Consider the following 15972-nt stretch of genomic DNA (forward strand, 5'->3'; position numbering starts at 1 on the left):
ACAGTTATTCATCCTAGCATCTCTATGGTTTAGTGTGGCTTGAAAAGGCATAATTCATGACTCCTGGAGAAATCTCGTCAAATTTGATGTACATACGATTCATTATTTCTATAAAAATACTGTGGGAGTAAGATACAACTATTAGTCCTGGTTGAGGGAATAAGGATAAGGAAGGGTGTCAACTGGAAATGTTCGAAACTGGCCAGTGAGTATTTATTTCCTGAATTCCTTCGAAGAATGTTTCACGAACACAGAGTTAATGTTTTCCAAGAAATTTTCTAAAATGAAATAAGTGTTGTTTTTAAAACTCCACAACTTTTAATTTAAACCCAGAGTGTTCCGAATAACCACTTTTTAAACAAGAAATGAGAGTGAATGTAAAAAGTATTTGTTAAATTTCCGCATCTAAAATGTTGAACCATTGCCAACGACTTTTTCCATACGTCTTACCCACCCAGCATCCAGACACCTACTATTGGACATTAATATGATGTATGTCTACCCATCCGCCTTCATGATGGTTTAAACTTTGCTGAGGACACATTCAGTACAGTGTCTGAATGTCTGTGGGAGAATAGGATCCCATTATTCCTCAAGAACCGGGCAGTGATATAGGACTCTGCGGTCTGAAGCGAAGTTGACTTTCTAACTCATGCAATAGATAATCCACTGGGGTTAGATCAGATGGCTCGATGGGCAGGTCCATTTCAGGAATAACATCATCCGCAAACCATTACTTTACAGACGCTGCTTTATGACACGGTGCATTGTCTTGCTGATACATTCATCAAAAAAATGGTTCAAATGGCTCTGAGCACTATGGGACTTAACATTTGTAGTCATCAGTGCCCTAGAACTTAGAACTACTTAAAGCTAACTAACCTAAGAACATGACACACATCCATGCCCGAGGCAGGATTCGAACCTGCGACCGTAGCGGTCACGCGGTTCCAGACTGAAGCGCATAGAAACGCACGGCATACATTCATCGTCGCCGAACTGTTCCCCTACTGTATGTAGCATACAATGCTGTAAAATGTGTTCATGTCCTTCCACAATTAGCGTTTTCCTAATCGCAATAAGGGTACCTCACGCTAACCATGAGAAACACGTCCATACCGTAAGACCAATTCCTCTGTATATTTCACTGTTGGCACTACACATGAAGGCAGGTAAGATTCTCCAGGCATTCACCAAACCCAAATTCTTCCATCAGGCCGCCACCGCGTGTTGCATGATTCATCACTTCAAGTCACTCGTTTCGTCATCCACCGTCCAGTAGTGTCGCTCGTGACGTCACCTCAAGCGTCGCTTGGTACTGGCTATATAAATGTGTGGCTTATGAGGAGCCGCTTGACCGTTTTACCCCGTTCTTTTAACTCCCTGCGGCCAGTCATTCTGCTAGTTGGGAAGCTGGGTACAGGTTCTTGCAACCACCCTCCATAGTGCTCGCCGGCCCTTGTCCGTCAGAACACCAGGTCAGCTGGTGCTGGTTTAGTTGTGATTGTTCATTCGCGTTTCCACCTCACAGTCACGTCACTAACTCGATTTGGGCAGCTGTAAGACCCTGAGCAATTTGTTACTGAGGTTCAATCTAATGACTATACCACGTCCGAAGTCTCTCAGTTCTCCTGAACTGTCTCATTCTGCAGCTACTGCGTCTCTGCTGCCAAGACAAAATTCCCCGCCCCCTTTTATACCAGGGGGTCCGCCTAGTAAAGCTTTATGAAGAGTAAATGAAACTATATGATTCCAGAGACATTTTCAGGTCTCAAACGTCTATGTGCACACATGCAGACTGAAATCGTGAATGAAAATATGTACCAAGGCAGTGCACCAACCACTACGGCACCTAGCATAGTGTGTAAGTAGGCTGTTTAGGTTTTTTTAATTGGTAACGCCGCCGCCACGTAGCGCTCTGTATAAAAATCACTGTCTGCCATTGTAGTGTTGGGCAGCGGCAGCTGGATGCTAACAGCGCGTAGCGTTGTGCAGTTGGAGGTGAGCCGCCAGCAGTGGTGGACGTGGGGAGAGAGATGGCGGAGTTTTGAAATTTGTAAGAATTGGTGTCATGAACTGCTATATACACTCCTGGAAATTGAAATAAGAACACCGTGAATACATTGTCCCAGGAAGGGGAAACTTTATTGACACATTCCTGGGGTCAGATATATCACATGATCACACTGACAGAACCACAGGCACATAGACACAGGCAACAGAGCATGCACAATATCGGCACTAGTACAGTGTATATCCACCTTTCGCAGCAATGCAGGCTGCTATTCTCCCATGGAGACGGTCGTAGAGATGCTGGATGTAGTCCTGTGGAACGGCTTGCCATGCCATTTCCACCTGGCGCCTCAGTTGGACCAGCGTTCGTGCTGGACGTGCAGACCGCGTGAGACGACGCTTCATCCAGTCCCAAACATGCTCAATGGGGGACAGATCCGGAGTTCTTGCTGGCCAGGGTAGTTGACTTACACCTTCTAGAGCACGTTGGGTGGCACGGGATGCATGCGGACGTGCATTGTCCGGTTGGAACAGCAAGTTCTCTTGCCGGTCTAGGAATGGTAGAACGATGACGGTTTTGATGTACCGTGCACTATTCAGTGTCCCCTTGACGATCACCAGAGGTGTACGGCCAGTGTAGGAGATCGGTCCCCACACCATGATGCCGGGTGTTGGCCATGTGTGCCTCGGTCGTATGCAGTCCTGATTGTGGCGCTCACCAGCACGGCGCCAAACACGCGTACGACCATCATTGGCACCAAGGCAGAAGCGACTCTCATCGCTGAAGACGACACGTCTCCATTCGTCCCTCCATTCACGCCTGTCGCGACACCACTGGAGGCGGGCTGCACGATGTTGGGGCGTGAGCGGAAGACGGCCTAACGGTGTGCGGGACCGTAGCCCAGCTTCATGGAGACGGTTGCGAATGGTCCTCGCCGATACCCCAGGAGCAACAGTGTCCCTAATTTGCTGGGAAGTGGCGGTGCGGTCCCCTACGGCACTGCGTAGGATCCTACGGTCTTGGCGTGCATCCGTGCGTCGCTGCGGTCCGGTCCCAGGTCGACGGGCACGTGCACCTTCCGCCGACCACTAGCGACAACATCGATATACTGTGGAGACCTCACGCCCCATGTGTTGAGCAATTCGGCGGTACGTCCACCTGGCCTCCCGCATGCCCACTATACGCCCTCGCTCAAAGTCCGTCAACTGCACATACGGTTCACGTCCACGCTGTCGCGGCATGCTACCAGTGTTACAGACTGCGATGGAGCTCCGTATGCCACGGCAAAGTGGCTGACACTGACGGCGGCGTTCCACAAATGCTGCGCAGCCAGCGCCATTAGACGGCCAACACCGCGGTTCCTGGTGTGTCCGCTGAGCCGTGCGTGTGATCATTGCTTGTACAGCCATCTCGCAGTGTCCGGAGCAAGTATGGTGGTTCAGACACACCGGTGTCAATGTGTTCTTTTTTCCATTTCCAGGAGTGTATATTATGACTAGTGAGGTAAATACATTGTTTGTTCTCTATTAAAATCTTTCATTTGCTAACTATGCCTATCAGTAGTTAGTGCCTTCAGTAGTGTGAATCTTTTATTTAGCTGGCAGTAGTGGCGCTCGCTGTATTGCAGTAGCTTGAGTTACGGAAGATTTTTGTGAGGTAAGTGATTTGTGAAACGTATAGGTTAATGTTAGTCAGGGCCATTCTTTCGTAGGGATTTTTGGAAGTCAGATTGCGTTGCGCTAAAAATATTGTGTGTCAGTTTAAGCACAGTCGTGTAAAATTTTTCAAAGGGGACGTTTCATAAGTGGCTTTGCACAATTGTCACTCTGCCAGGATGGCGTAGTGGTTTGCGCGTCTGCCTAGTGAGCAGAGGGGCCCAATTAGAACCCTGGACTTAGTATAATTTTCATTCGTCACTTCAGTATGCGTATATACATTATACACTGAAGGACCAAAGAAGCTGGTACACCTGTCTAATATCGTGTACGATCGCCGCGAGCAAGCAGAAGTGCCGCAACAAGATGTGGCATGGACTCGGCTAATCTCTGAAATAGTGCTGGAAGGAATTGACAACCCAAATCCTGAAGGACTATCCATAAATCCGTAAGAGTAAAAGGGGGTGGAGAACTCTCCTGAACAGTACGTATGCTCAATAATGCCCATGACTGGTGAGTTTGGTGGCGGTGGAAGTATTTAAATTCAGGACACTGCTCCTGGAACCACTCTGCAGCAATTCTGGACGTAAGTGGTGTCGCATTGTCCTGATGGAATTTCCCAAGTCCGTCGGAATGCAAAATGGACATGAATGAATGCAGGTGATCAGACAGGATGCTTACGTACGTGTCATCTGTCAGAGTCGTATCTAGACGTATCAGGAGTCCCATCTCTCTCCAACTTCACACGCCCCACACCATCACAGAGGCTCCACCAGCTTGAACAGTCCCCTGCTCCTCTGCAGGGTCAATATATTAGTGAGGTTGTCACCATATCGTGGCCGAGCGGTTCTAGGCGCTTCAGTCCGGAACCTCGCTGCTGCTCCCGTCGCAGGTTCGAATCTTGCCTCGGGCATGGATGTGTGTGATGTCCTTAGGTTAGTTAGGTTTAAGTAGTTCTAAGTTCTAGGGGACTGATGACCTCAGCAGTTAAGTCCCATAGTGCTCAGAGCCATTTTTTTCTGTATTTGAATACACACGCCTACACCAGTTTCTTTGGCACTTCATTGTGTAAAGAGTAGTTGATTGCCTTGTTTCCTCAATTAAGATCCATTGTTATTATTTGACGTAAAATTCAACTGATTATATGGGTATAATCGTCCGAAACGCCTAGTGGAATGTACAATATAATTGAAACTTCCTGGCAGATTAAAACTGTGTGCCGGACCGAGACTCGACATCGTGACTTTTGCCTTCCGCGGGCAAGTGCTCTACCAACTGAGCTACCCAAGCACAACTCACGGCACGTCCTAACAGCTTTACTTCTGCCAGTACCTCGTCTCCTAGCTTCCAAACTGTGCAGAAGCTCTCCTGCGAACCTAGCAGAACTAGCACTCCTGAAAGAAAGGATATTGCGGAGACATGGCTTAGCCACAGCCTGCGAGTTGTTTCCAGAATGAGATTTTCACTCTGTAGCAGAAACTTCCTGTCAGATTGAAACTGTGTACCGGACCAAGACTCGAACTCGGGCCTTTGCCTTTCGCAGGCAAGTGCTCTACCAACTGAGCAACCGAAGCACGTCTCACGGCACGTTCTCACAGCTTTACTTCTGCCAGTACCTCGTCTCCTAGCTTCCAAACTGTGCAGAAGCTCTCCTGCGAACCTAGCAGAACTAGCACTCCTGAAAGAAAGGATATTGCGGAGACATGGCTTAGCCACAGCCTGCGAGTTGTTTCCAGAATGAGATTTTCACTCTGTAGCAGAAACTTCCTGTCAGATTGAAACTGTGTACCGGACCAAGACTCGAACTCGGGCCTTTGCCTTTCGCAGGCAAGTGCTCTACCAACTGAGCAACCGAAGCACGTCTCACGGCACGTTCTCACAGCTTTACTTCTGCCAGTACCTCGTCTCCTGCCTTCCAAACTTTGCAGAAGCTCTCCTGCGAACCTAGCAGAACTAGAGCACTTGCCCGGGAAAGGCAAAGGTGTCGAGTTCGAGTCTCGGTCTGGCACACAGTTTTAATGTGCCAGGAAGTTTCATATCGGCGCACACTCCGCTGCAGAGTGAAAATCTCTTTTTGGATACAATATAAATGATAATCACAACTGTCACCGTCAAGTCTACTCCGTAATTTTCACATTTGAAATTACGTAGTAACGTGTCTGATTCTGCTTTCAGTGGTTCGTTTGAGGAGAAGGGACACAGCACACCTGCAAGTACGTAAGCGGTTGCTCTCGCCTGAGAGTAGTCGCGCTCGAACCCCGGTGCAGTCTGCGGCGGCGGCACGGCTGAGCAGATAGCGGGCCGCGACTTCTGCCGTGACGTCACAGTCTGCGCGGGTAGCGGCAGCGCAGGGGCGCCACTGGTTGGCGCATCCAGGCGTCCAGTCCAGTCTACCAGCGGCGGCCGAGCCAGCCAACAGCAAGCGGGCGGCAGCAGCGGGCACGAGCGACATGCGGCGCGGGGTGGCGGTATAGCCCTCGAGGTAGGTGGCGCCGTCACTGTTCCGCTGCCAGAGTGAGTGACAAGTGCGGGTGGCGACGTCTGTGTGTGGCATCGTGTTTACAGTTCTGGTGTTGAGTGTGCTGTGAGCGAGTGGGGATCACGAGTGACGTTGACTGTTGGACACCACAGCGAGAATAAAGGTCAGTTCAGCGGCAAACAAAACCAAATTTGTGGCAAAAGCAAAATGTTAGTTACGGTGCATAAAGCATTTCGAACGTTGTCGGCCTAATTTCAGACAGTATTTCCAATCAGACCCTACATTTGCGTCGGGCGTTGACTTTTTGTTTGCGTACCAAAATTCTCTCAAACGGTAACTAAAAATTTTTTGCCGTTACTTGTGAATGACTGTTATGTGTACCGGAATTGGCGGCCACTGGAATTTGTCTCAAACTGAGGTAATAACTAACTGATGTCTGAATAAAAACAGTCGTATCAGGTGTTTAACTCAGCAAACTGATCTTATTCTTTCAAATATGGAAATGGTGTGTTTTCAACCTTTCTTTACTTCCGTTGCACGCGTCCGTGAAGCCTTTTTTTCTTTTAATTTTGTCAAGTTCTAAAATATTTTATGATCACTGAAAGTAGTTTGCTACACAGGTAAAACTCCACACAGCTACTTAATCGAATTAAACAGCAAAGATGTGCCAAGCTTTTGCTGTCACTAAACTAGGATGATTTTCCTACATACTGCGCCCCCCCCCCCCTCCCCCACTTCACCGCGAGATGGTGCTTTCCTACAGGTCACAAAAGACAAAGTGATGTGGAGCATTGTTTTATTTGAGAAAAGATCCTAATGTCCATGAGCTGGCCCTAATTTAGTTTTTTCGTGGCTTCCTTTACATCGCTAGAGGCATATGACTATGTTTCTACAAAGGACGACATATTTTTTGTATCCCTTGTCCACGTAGAATTAGTCTTCCGTTTGTGCGCCTCTTCAAGAAAGGCTACCTCAATTTCTGTATTTGACCGATTTTAAAGAAGTCTAGTATTCCAAATTGCAGCAACTTTACTGCAATTACTGACGGATCGACTTCCGACATTACTTACATGGGCAATTGTTATAAACTGTAAAATAAAGAAATTGCGGCATATTTTCGCAGGAAGTACAGAAACTGTCAGGATCGGACGCTGACGTAAGTTTTTTTTACTTAACCGAGCACCAGAAACCATATGGTTCTCAATTCTTTGTATCGACAGAAAGTGATTAGTGTTAATGTAAGCAATTTTTTTCACTGAATGTCCCCCCCCCCCCTGATACGGTTGTAAACATTTACGTTATAGATAAACTGAAAATGTTGTTCTGTAGCTCCTCTAGTTATTTTGGTAGTATCTGTCGTTCAGAATTTCCCTGCCTACTGGTACCATCTCGTTGTCAGCAGTATTTCCAAGTGTTATCGCGTCATTCTAGTGTCTCTGGGACACTTCAGGCGACAATATATCTGCTATAATTAATCTAATCTCATATTCTTCAGTGATACGTCAGCTGCTGTTAAGTATTTACGATTATCTCTGACAAATTCTTCCCGTAGTTTTGCAGTAAGTTCTGGAGAGATAAACCGCGTCATACTCCCTCCGCCAGAAATGCAGCCATTTACTGTGACTTGTTTGTAGGCATCTGTTGGCTGTCAACTGTTCTCTTTGCCTACGTTTAGTACTTGTAATGTTTTGTTAATTATTAAGTAGCTTCGGATATACAAGCATTATCTTAGCAGGAGGAGTCTTTCGTGAGTGAGTTTGTGTCTGAGAGTGAGTGTGTGAAAGAGCGAGCGGGTAAATAGACTGTGGCATGCAGCAAATAGCTGTACTTAGAGCAGTCAGAAAAAAACATTTCTCTCTTTCTTCTATTGAAACTGGGAGCAGATAACACCTTCGACCGGGAACGGCGAGGGCGTCTTTAATACGTCTTTTTTGTGTGCCCTCGGATTTACCTATATTGTGTTCATGAGTCCTGTAACTGTTGGTAGTTCCTTGGTAAATGGAGACGAGATCAATGACAGGAACGAAACTGCGATGAATCACCTAGAGCGCATATCTATTGAAGGACTACAGTATTTAACATACCTAAAGAGAATGTAGATACAATGTGTACATATATTTTCTGAATGGCGTCTCTCAACAAAACTCGAGAAACTAAACGAGGAATTCTTCAAGAACAGATTTTGAAATTTGTCAGCAATTTCACAGCTTCGTGCGGTTCTTTGACGAATCAGGATAGTTTGTGGACTATATTTCTTTTAATGAACTATATGCATTAAATCTTGTAGATGGACGTTGTTGAGTCGCGAAGACTACTTTGTGGAATAAGGTAACCAGTAGCTGTGTACACTGCAGTGCGTTAATTGGAAGGGGATCTTCCGCTGCCGTTATGCTTCTCGAAATAACGCTGGTGAATGATTAGCCATATAGTCAAGCTGCTTTGTGTTGTTTATGGCCTGATAACATGTGGTCCGTGAACGAGCCCCGTGAATCCTTTGGATTCTTCGCTAATGAAAGGTAGATGAGAGCTCTCTAGTGTTGGAAATATGGAACAAGATGTACCTGCCAATTAAGGATCACACTTGTAATGAAAATTATTATCTTAAACAATGACAGGATTATGCGTTTTCTTTTAAATTTTATGTACTCGGGAGTTACTCATAGCGTAATAAAAAAAATCTGTGTACAACATAATCATTTCAGGTGACTGACTTGTCAGTGCCATTGTTTACTGACCAACAGTAGCATGTGATTGTTGGTAAACCCCACAAGTAAAATGATTCTGAGGCGCCAAGTAAACACAGCATGGCTTACGTTGTTGTACCAATCTACATGACTGCTCTGCAGTTAACGCTTAAGTTCGTGCAGAGGGTCTATGAAATAATTTCACACTATATCTATATCGCTCCAATCTCAAAAAGTATGTAGGAAAAATGAACGCTGAAATCTTTCAGTGCGAGATCTGATGTATTACATTACGGTGGTCGTTGCTCCCCATCTAAGTGGGAGTCAACGAGATGTTTTGGCATTCGGAGGAGGAAGTTGGTGAAACAATATCGCCGCAACTACTTTGTGTTAATGATTGCCACCGCAACTCGCGCAGCTTATCTGTGGCGCTGTCTCACCTATTTCACTGTAGCACACAATGAGTTGCGTTTCTCTGAACTTTTTCGATGTGTTCCGTCAGTCCTGTTCCGTGACGATACCATACCGCGCAGCAGCGCTCTGGAAGTGGACAGAAAAGACTAAGTGTAGCAGTCTTTTCAGTAGGTTTGTTGCATCTTCTTGGTGTTTTGTTTTGCTTCTCGCGGTAGTTAAAGGATAATTGTGGATCGGAACGCAAGTTTGCGACGTAAAGCGTATTTACTATTTCACCGGCTGTGTGATAAGGTAGTACTGGAGGCAGCCTCCCTTTCAAACTGGATTACGGATCTAGTAACTCGCCTTCGGATCGGAAGATAAGCCATTCCTCTTCATTCGGTTGGTTGTTATACTCGTATCGAGCTGTTCCCTCTCTTCATTGCAAGTCGAAACCTTCTTCCCTCGACACTGAATAATTGCTCAGCTCATAGTTTACGCTGTCTGTTAAGAGAATGGTAGCGATTATGTTAAAGAGCCAAATTTCTAACCATACAATGCCCCATAAACAGGAGCCCCCATGATCTGTTGCCTACCTTCTTTTATCAGACCTATAAACTCGGCATTCCAATAGAACGTCGTGTGCACCTTCGGGTCCTCAGTAGCTCATGTGTTGGTCTTTAATTTGGATTCGACAAATATAAAGCGTATTTAACATGTTGTGTTAATTCACAAGAGCAGTTGTTGGTTCTATGTGAACTGTCATTTTGGAAGCAACAGTAGCTTCACCTTCCAGTGCCAGAGAAATCGCATCTTCAATCATTAATGAATCATAATTCCCAATTATTTGCTTTGTGGGTCGGTTTCGCTCACCCGGTACGTGACTGCTGCTGCTACCAGACGAAGAGGCAGGACACCAGATACTGCTATTTTCCGTGTGTTAACGTAAGAACAGGGTGCCATGTGCCGAGCACGTCTGCGCCGCCCTTCTACAGTCTACAGACGGGTATTCGCCTCGGCAGAAACCCGGCCTGTAGTCGCTTCGCGCTGCTCTCTGGCAGACGAACGCCTTTTCTGTCGCCGCTGCGGTCTTGAGATTCAGAGCGGCTCGCCTCCCGGAGAGGAGAGGCCAGCTTTTGTGCCGCGGCTGCAGCGGGAACCCGTTCGGCGGCTTGCGCTATGGTGCGGCGCTGCAACTGCCCGTCACGACTCGGCACTTCGCAGATCGCTTTGTCCCGATAGCAGCGCCCGCTAACCAGCAGCGCCCTCGCCTGCACCCCGCCAGCTGCTCCTGTCGTTCTACTCTGCATGCTGCTTTTTCTGCTACTGTTACTGCGACTCCGTTCTAATAACCCTCTCAAAAGACACATACATAACACTTTGGCAGACTATAGACTGCGACAAAAGTCCGTCATAAGATAAAATATGTCACACCAATATCCCAATTACCAGTTGTCTACATCTACGTGATTACTCTGCTATTCACAATAAAGTGCCTGGCAGAGGGTTCAGTGAACCACCTCATGCTGTCTCTCTACCGTTCCACTCTCGAACGGCACGCGGGAAAAACAAGCACTTACATTTTTCGGTGCGAATCCTGATTTCTCTTATTTTATCGTGATCATTTCTCCATATGTAGGCGGGTGTCAACGGAATGTTTTTGCAATCGGAGGAGAAAACTGGTGATTGAAATTTCATGAGAAGATCCTGTCGCAACGAAAAACGCCTTTGTTTTAATGATTGCCACTCCAATTCACGTATCATGTCTGTGACACTATCTCCACTATTTCACGATAATACATAACGACCCGCCCTTCTTTGTACTTTTTCGATGTCATCCGTCAGTCCCACCTGATGCGGATCCCACACCGCATAACATTACTCCAGAACTGGACGGACAAAAGTGGTGTAAGCAGTCTCTTTAGTAGACCTGTTGCACCTTCTAAGTGTTCTGCCAGTGAATCGCGGTCTTTGGTTTGCTCTACCCACAATATTATCTATGTGATCGTTCCAATTTAGGTTATTTGTAATTGTAATCCCTAAGTATTTAGTTGAATTTACAACCCTCAGATTTGTGTGACTTATCGCGTAATCGAAATTTAGCTGATTTCTTTTAGTACTCCTGTGAATAAATTCGCACTTTTCTTTATTCAGGGTCAGTTGCCACTTTTAGCAGCATAAAGGTATCTTATCTAAATCATTTTGCAAGTCCTTTTGATCATCCTATCCTTTCACTCCTCAAGCAATCCATTGCAGCATGTCACTATTTTACTTGCTTCTATACTCATGCTCCGCAAGCATGGCGAACGGTACCCTGTTCCACTACTAATTTCCTCTCCTGTCTCATTCGCAAATGGAGCGAGTGTAAAGCGACCGTCTACGTGTCTCCGTACAAGCTGTAATTTCTCTTAATTGTAGTGATCCTTACGCCAAATGCAAGTTAGCGTCTGCCGGTTCTCTAAATTCTGTCAATAGCGTTTCGCGAAAAGGACGTTGTATGCTGTACAAATATTTGCAGTGGAGCGTCTCCGTAATACTTGTTGATCGAACGTACCGGTAATAAATTTGGCAGCACCCCTTTGAATTACTTCGATGTCTTCCTTTAATCCGATTTGGTGAGGACCCCGAGCACTCGAGCAGTACTAAAAGATCAGTAGTGCTCTCTACGCGGTCTGCTTCATACAAAGTGACAATTATTGAACTACATGAAAAACAACATTAATTACAAACTACTGGGTACACGACCTTTCTTTGGCATGTAAATGCCACTAAAGCTATTCGGATTTGGGTTATGACGTGTTCGATATGCCTGCCATCCTTGGCGATGATGTCGCGCAGGCGAATAGCGAAATTCTGCTGAAGTGTCGGAAAATCGATACGTCGATGACCTCCTGAATGGCTGTTTTCAGCTCGGCAATGATTTTGGAATTATTGCTGTACACCTGATCTTCAATACAGCCCCGCCAAAAGGAGTCGCAAGTGTTCAGATCCGAATAATATGGCGACCATTCTAGGGCCGTGCCAGTGGCTCTGAGTACCCCAGAGCCAGAATGCGGTCCCCAAATTGCTCTTGCAGGACATCACTCTCCTGCATTGATGGGGTCGATCTCAGTCTTGCATCAACCACATGTTGTCGAAATCAGGATAACTTTGGGAAATGAGGATGAAATAATTTGCCAAAACCTTGACGTACCTTTCGGTAGTCACCACGCCATCAAGGAATATTACAGTGATTATTCCGTGACTGGACACTGCGCACCACACTATTACCCAATGAATCGAAGAAAATTCTCGATCGCTAAATGCGGGTTCTCAGTCCCCCAAATGCTTCAATTTTGCTTATTGGCGAATCCATCCAACTGAAAGTTAGCTAGACCAAACCATGCTCATACTAATTGCCATCATGCCCCGCGACCAACAGTGGCGTTTGACTATTTTTAATTCATATAGTTCAATAATTGTATCTTGTAGATGACCTACTCTATCCTAAAACTCTCCCAGTTAACCGAAGTCGACCTCCCTCCTGCCGTCCATTTCATATCGCTCTGCAATATGAACCACTAGCGGCTGACAATGAAAATTTTTGCCAGTGTTGACTGGAACATGGATTTCCCGCTTCGGCTAGCCGTGCCCGAATCACGGGCACACCCCGACTTCCAAAAGTCGTCGTCCATGCCACAGCGTCCACTCGTACGTTACATATATTACCGTCCAAGGAAGACGTATTTATCGGGAGTCGAGGGCCTGGTATTCGCGAATAAAAACGAAATGGCAACGTCTGTCTTACTAAGAAGTACGATGCAATTTTCCTTGTACCGTACTTCGTAATAAGACAGGCGTTGCTATTTCGTGTGCACCCAGACGTTTACTCGGCATGGCAGTGTCAAGCATCACATCACTAATATTACATTCAAACATTATAGGATTGTTTTTCCTATTTATCTGCATTAACTTCCTTTTTTATTTTTTTATTTAGAGCAGGCTGTCATTCAGCACAACAAACAAAAAATTCGTCGAAGTCATCCCCGTATCCTCCTAAAGTCACTCAATAACTACACTTTTCCTTACACTACGCGATTTCAGCAAAGAGTCGCAGATATCTGCTGAGCCTCTCCGTCCGATTATTTATGCACAACTTTAATGTAGAGAACAAGAACGGTCCTGTCACACTTCCCTGCGGCAATCCTGACGACACTCTTGTCTGGCGAACACGCCTTCCAGGACAACGGACTGGGTTCTGTTGCTTAAGAAGTCTTAGAGACACGTATCTAAGAAGCTGTTCTGTATTACCGAACCTTAGTTTAGTCTGCAGTTGGGCTCTGTGCCAAATGCTTTCCGGAAATCCAGGAATATGGAATCCGCCTGTTGCCCTACTCAAAGATCCACAGGCGTTATGCTGCTAGATTAACACCTCTGAAAGAATTTACGGAGTTCTGGCACTGTAAACAAATTTCGGTTATCACAACCGTTCATGCCTACACTCGTTTCAATTTCAATATTTTTGTTTCCTTATCGCATTTATTAAGGCTAGGCATAGGCAAGAATTATCTGTATTTTCGTCATGAAGCACCTTTAGAATTCTCTCACTGCCTTCTGTGCATGCACGATTATAGTAGATACCACTGTGCTCATGTACTCGCTATTCGACCCCAGTGAAAAGTAATTTTCAGTGGGAGCGTGTATCCTTTTCTGTTTATATTCTGCAACTTTCCGTATAAAAATCGTGTTTCGAGACAGCAGATGCGAAAATAATTTTCGCTTAACTCTAGTATTTACAGTTCGGTATGTTATGTAATTATGTGAGCAACAATCTTCACAGTAGAATTCATACTTGTCTGAGTCATTCATAAGTACTGAAGAATAATAAACGAATTTCTTCACCTGTATCATAATTATAGTTACCTTTCTTTTTTTCTGTAAAAATTATTTCTGGCAATGAATATGCAGTTCCAAGTGATATTTTATGCTTTTCGTGGATTCCTGCTCATCTCAAACAGTTACTTCACCCAATCAGGCCACTCGACCACACCTCCAAGACTGAGTAAAAAGTTCCAGTGTCGCTCTTTCTTGAGCGGATATGTAGAAGTAGTACCTCTGGGGGAATGTATTTTACAGTATCTTACTCTCCCACAGGCATACGTATAAAGTGAATTAAATTCAGTGAAATGAATGTAATCATTGAAAATCTAAAGACATGAAAATGCAGAAAGGAAATCTGTTTATGAATGCTGAACCGTTGACGTAAAGAATATCGCAATAAATGAAAACTGCAAGAAGACCAATATTCCGGACCGGAACTCCTGCTTACTGTGGGTAGCCGCCATTTTTAAAAGATTTTTATTGATATCTTCTCGTGTCAATGCATTTGATTTCATTGTGTTTCATTTTATTTATTTCAGTTAATTTAATTTATAGACGTCTAACAGCGTTCGTTGTGGAATACATACGATTTGAAATAATAGTTTATTCTTCGATATGGTAAACTTTTTCGAAAGGACGATGCATCTGAAAAATTTCATAATCCTTAGTAAATAAAATTAGGTACTGTAAATTATATGGACTTTTCTGTTTCGGGTTGGGAATGACAAGTGCAGCAGTTTATGATCTTATTTGTTCACGTATTCTGTCAAATTTATAGTGTTATCGATATTTACATTCTATGTTTGATGTTACCGCCCCATAGAAAGACCACGAGCTCCATTTTTCCATGAATTTTTGTACAGAGAAAAATAGCAAACTTTCTTCGTTAATTCAGAGTCAAAATTAGTTCTATAGACAAGTGTAAATAATTGTTGTTTATCAGAATACTGTATATATTTTATAATTATAATCACTACGAAAAAGAGCAATAGTTTCATATGCGATTTCAGTCTTTCTCGGCGTATTCCACTGATGAGAATTCTTCTCAGGTTATCAGCCGAGTGGTGGCGTCGTCTTGTCGCAACTTTTCAATGAGTTTCTTCTGGCGAATATGATGGGTACGAAACTCATTGAAACGTTGATACGACGACGCCACCACTCGGCTGATAACCCTGCAGCTCTCCATGCCACCCTATCCTGTGCAGCGTTCTTCATCTCTGAGTAAGTACTATAATCTACATCCTTCTGAATCTGCTTAGTGTATTCATCCATTGGTCTCCCTCTACGATTTTAACCCCTCCACGCTTTCCCAGAATACTAAATTGGTGATCCCTTGATGCCTCAGACCGTGTCGTAGCAACCGATCCCTTCTCCTAGTCAAGTTATACCACACATTCGTCTTCTCCCTAATTCAGAACTCCATCATTAATTACGTGATCTAATCCTCAGCATTCTTCTGTAGCACCACATTTCGAAAGTTTCTATTCTCTTCCTGTCTAAACTATTTATCGCCCATGTTTCACTTCTATACATGGCTACTCTCTATAAAAATACTTTCACAGACGACTTTCTGACACTTAAATCTATACTCGATGTTACCAAATTTCTCTCCTTCAGGGACACTTTCCTTGCCATTGCCAGTCTACATTTTGTATCATCTCTACTTCGACCATCGTCACATTGCTCCAAATAGCAAAACTCATCTACTAGTTAAAGTGCCTCATTTTCTATTCTAATTCCCTTAGCCTCACCTGATTTAATGCGACTACACTCTATTATCCTCGCTTTGCTTTTGTTGATGTTTATCAGAATGATTATATATAGTTGAAATTAAATACAGATTGGTTCAGAAAGAAAGAAGAGATTTCAGTTATTTATTACAGACTA

General features: G+C 44.7%; 1 protein-coding gene across 2 annotated transcripts in view; it reads left to right on the top strand.

Annotated features, from left to right (window-relative positions):
* LOC126356152 (amphoterin-induced protein 3-like) overlaps positions 1–15972 on the top strand; it is a 306886-nt gene that overhangs the window by 153378 nt on the left and 137536 nt on the right. The window contains exons 2-3 of one of the 2 annotated variants that reach the window (XM_050006900.1): positions 5845–6151; positions 6235–6311. The gene's annotated coding sequence lies outside the window, so the exon portion shown is untranslated. The remainder of the gene's footprint in view (positions 1–5844; positions 6152–6234; positions 6312–15972) is intronic. The other variant, XM_050006908.1, reaches the window with a different exon arrangement.

Source organism: Schistocerca gregaria, chromosome 1 (assembly GCF_023897955.1).
Source record: "Schistocerca gregaria isolate iqSchGreg1 chromosome 1, iqSchGreg1.2, whole genome shotgun sequence".
Classification (NCBI taxonomy): Eukaryota; Metazoa; Arthropoda; class Insecta; order Orthoptera; family Acrididae; genus Schistocerca; species Schistocerca gregaria.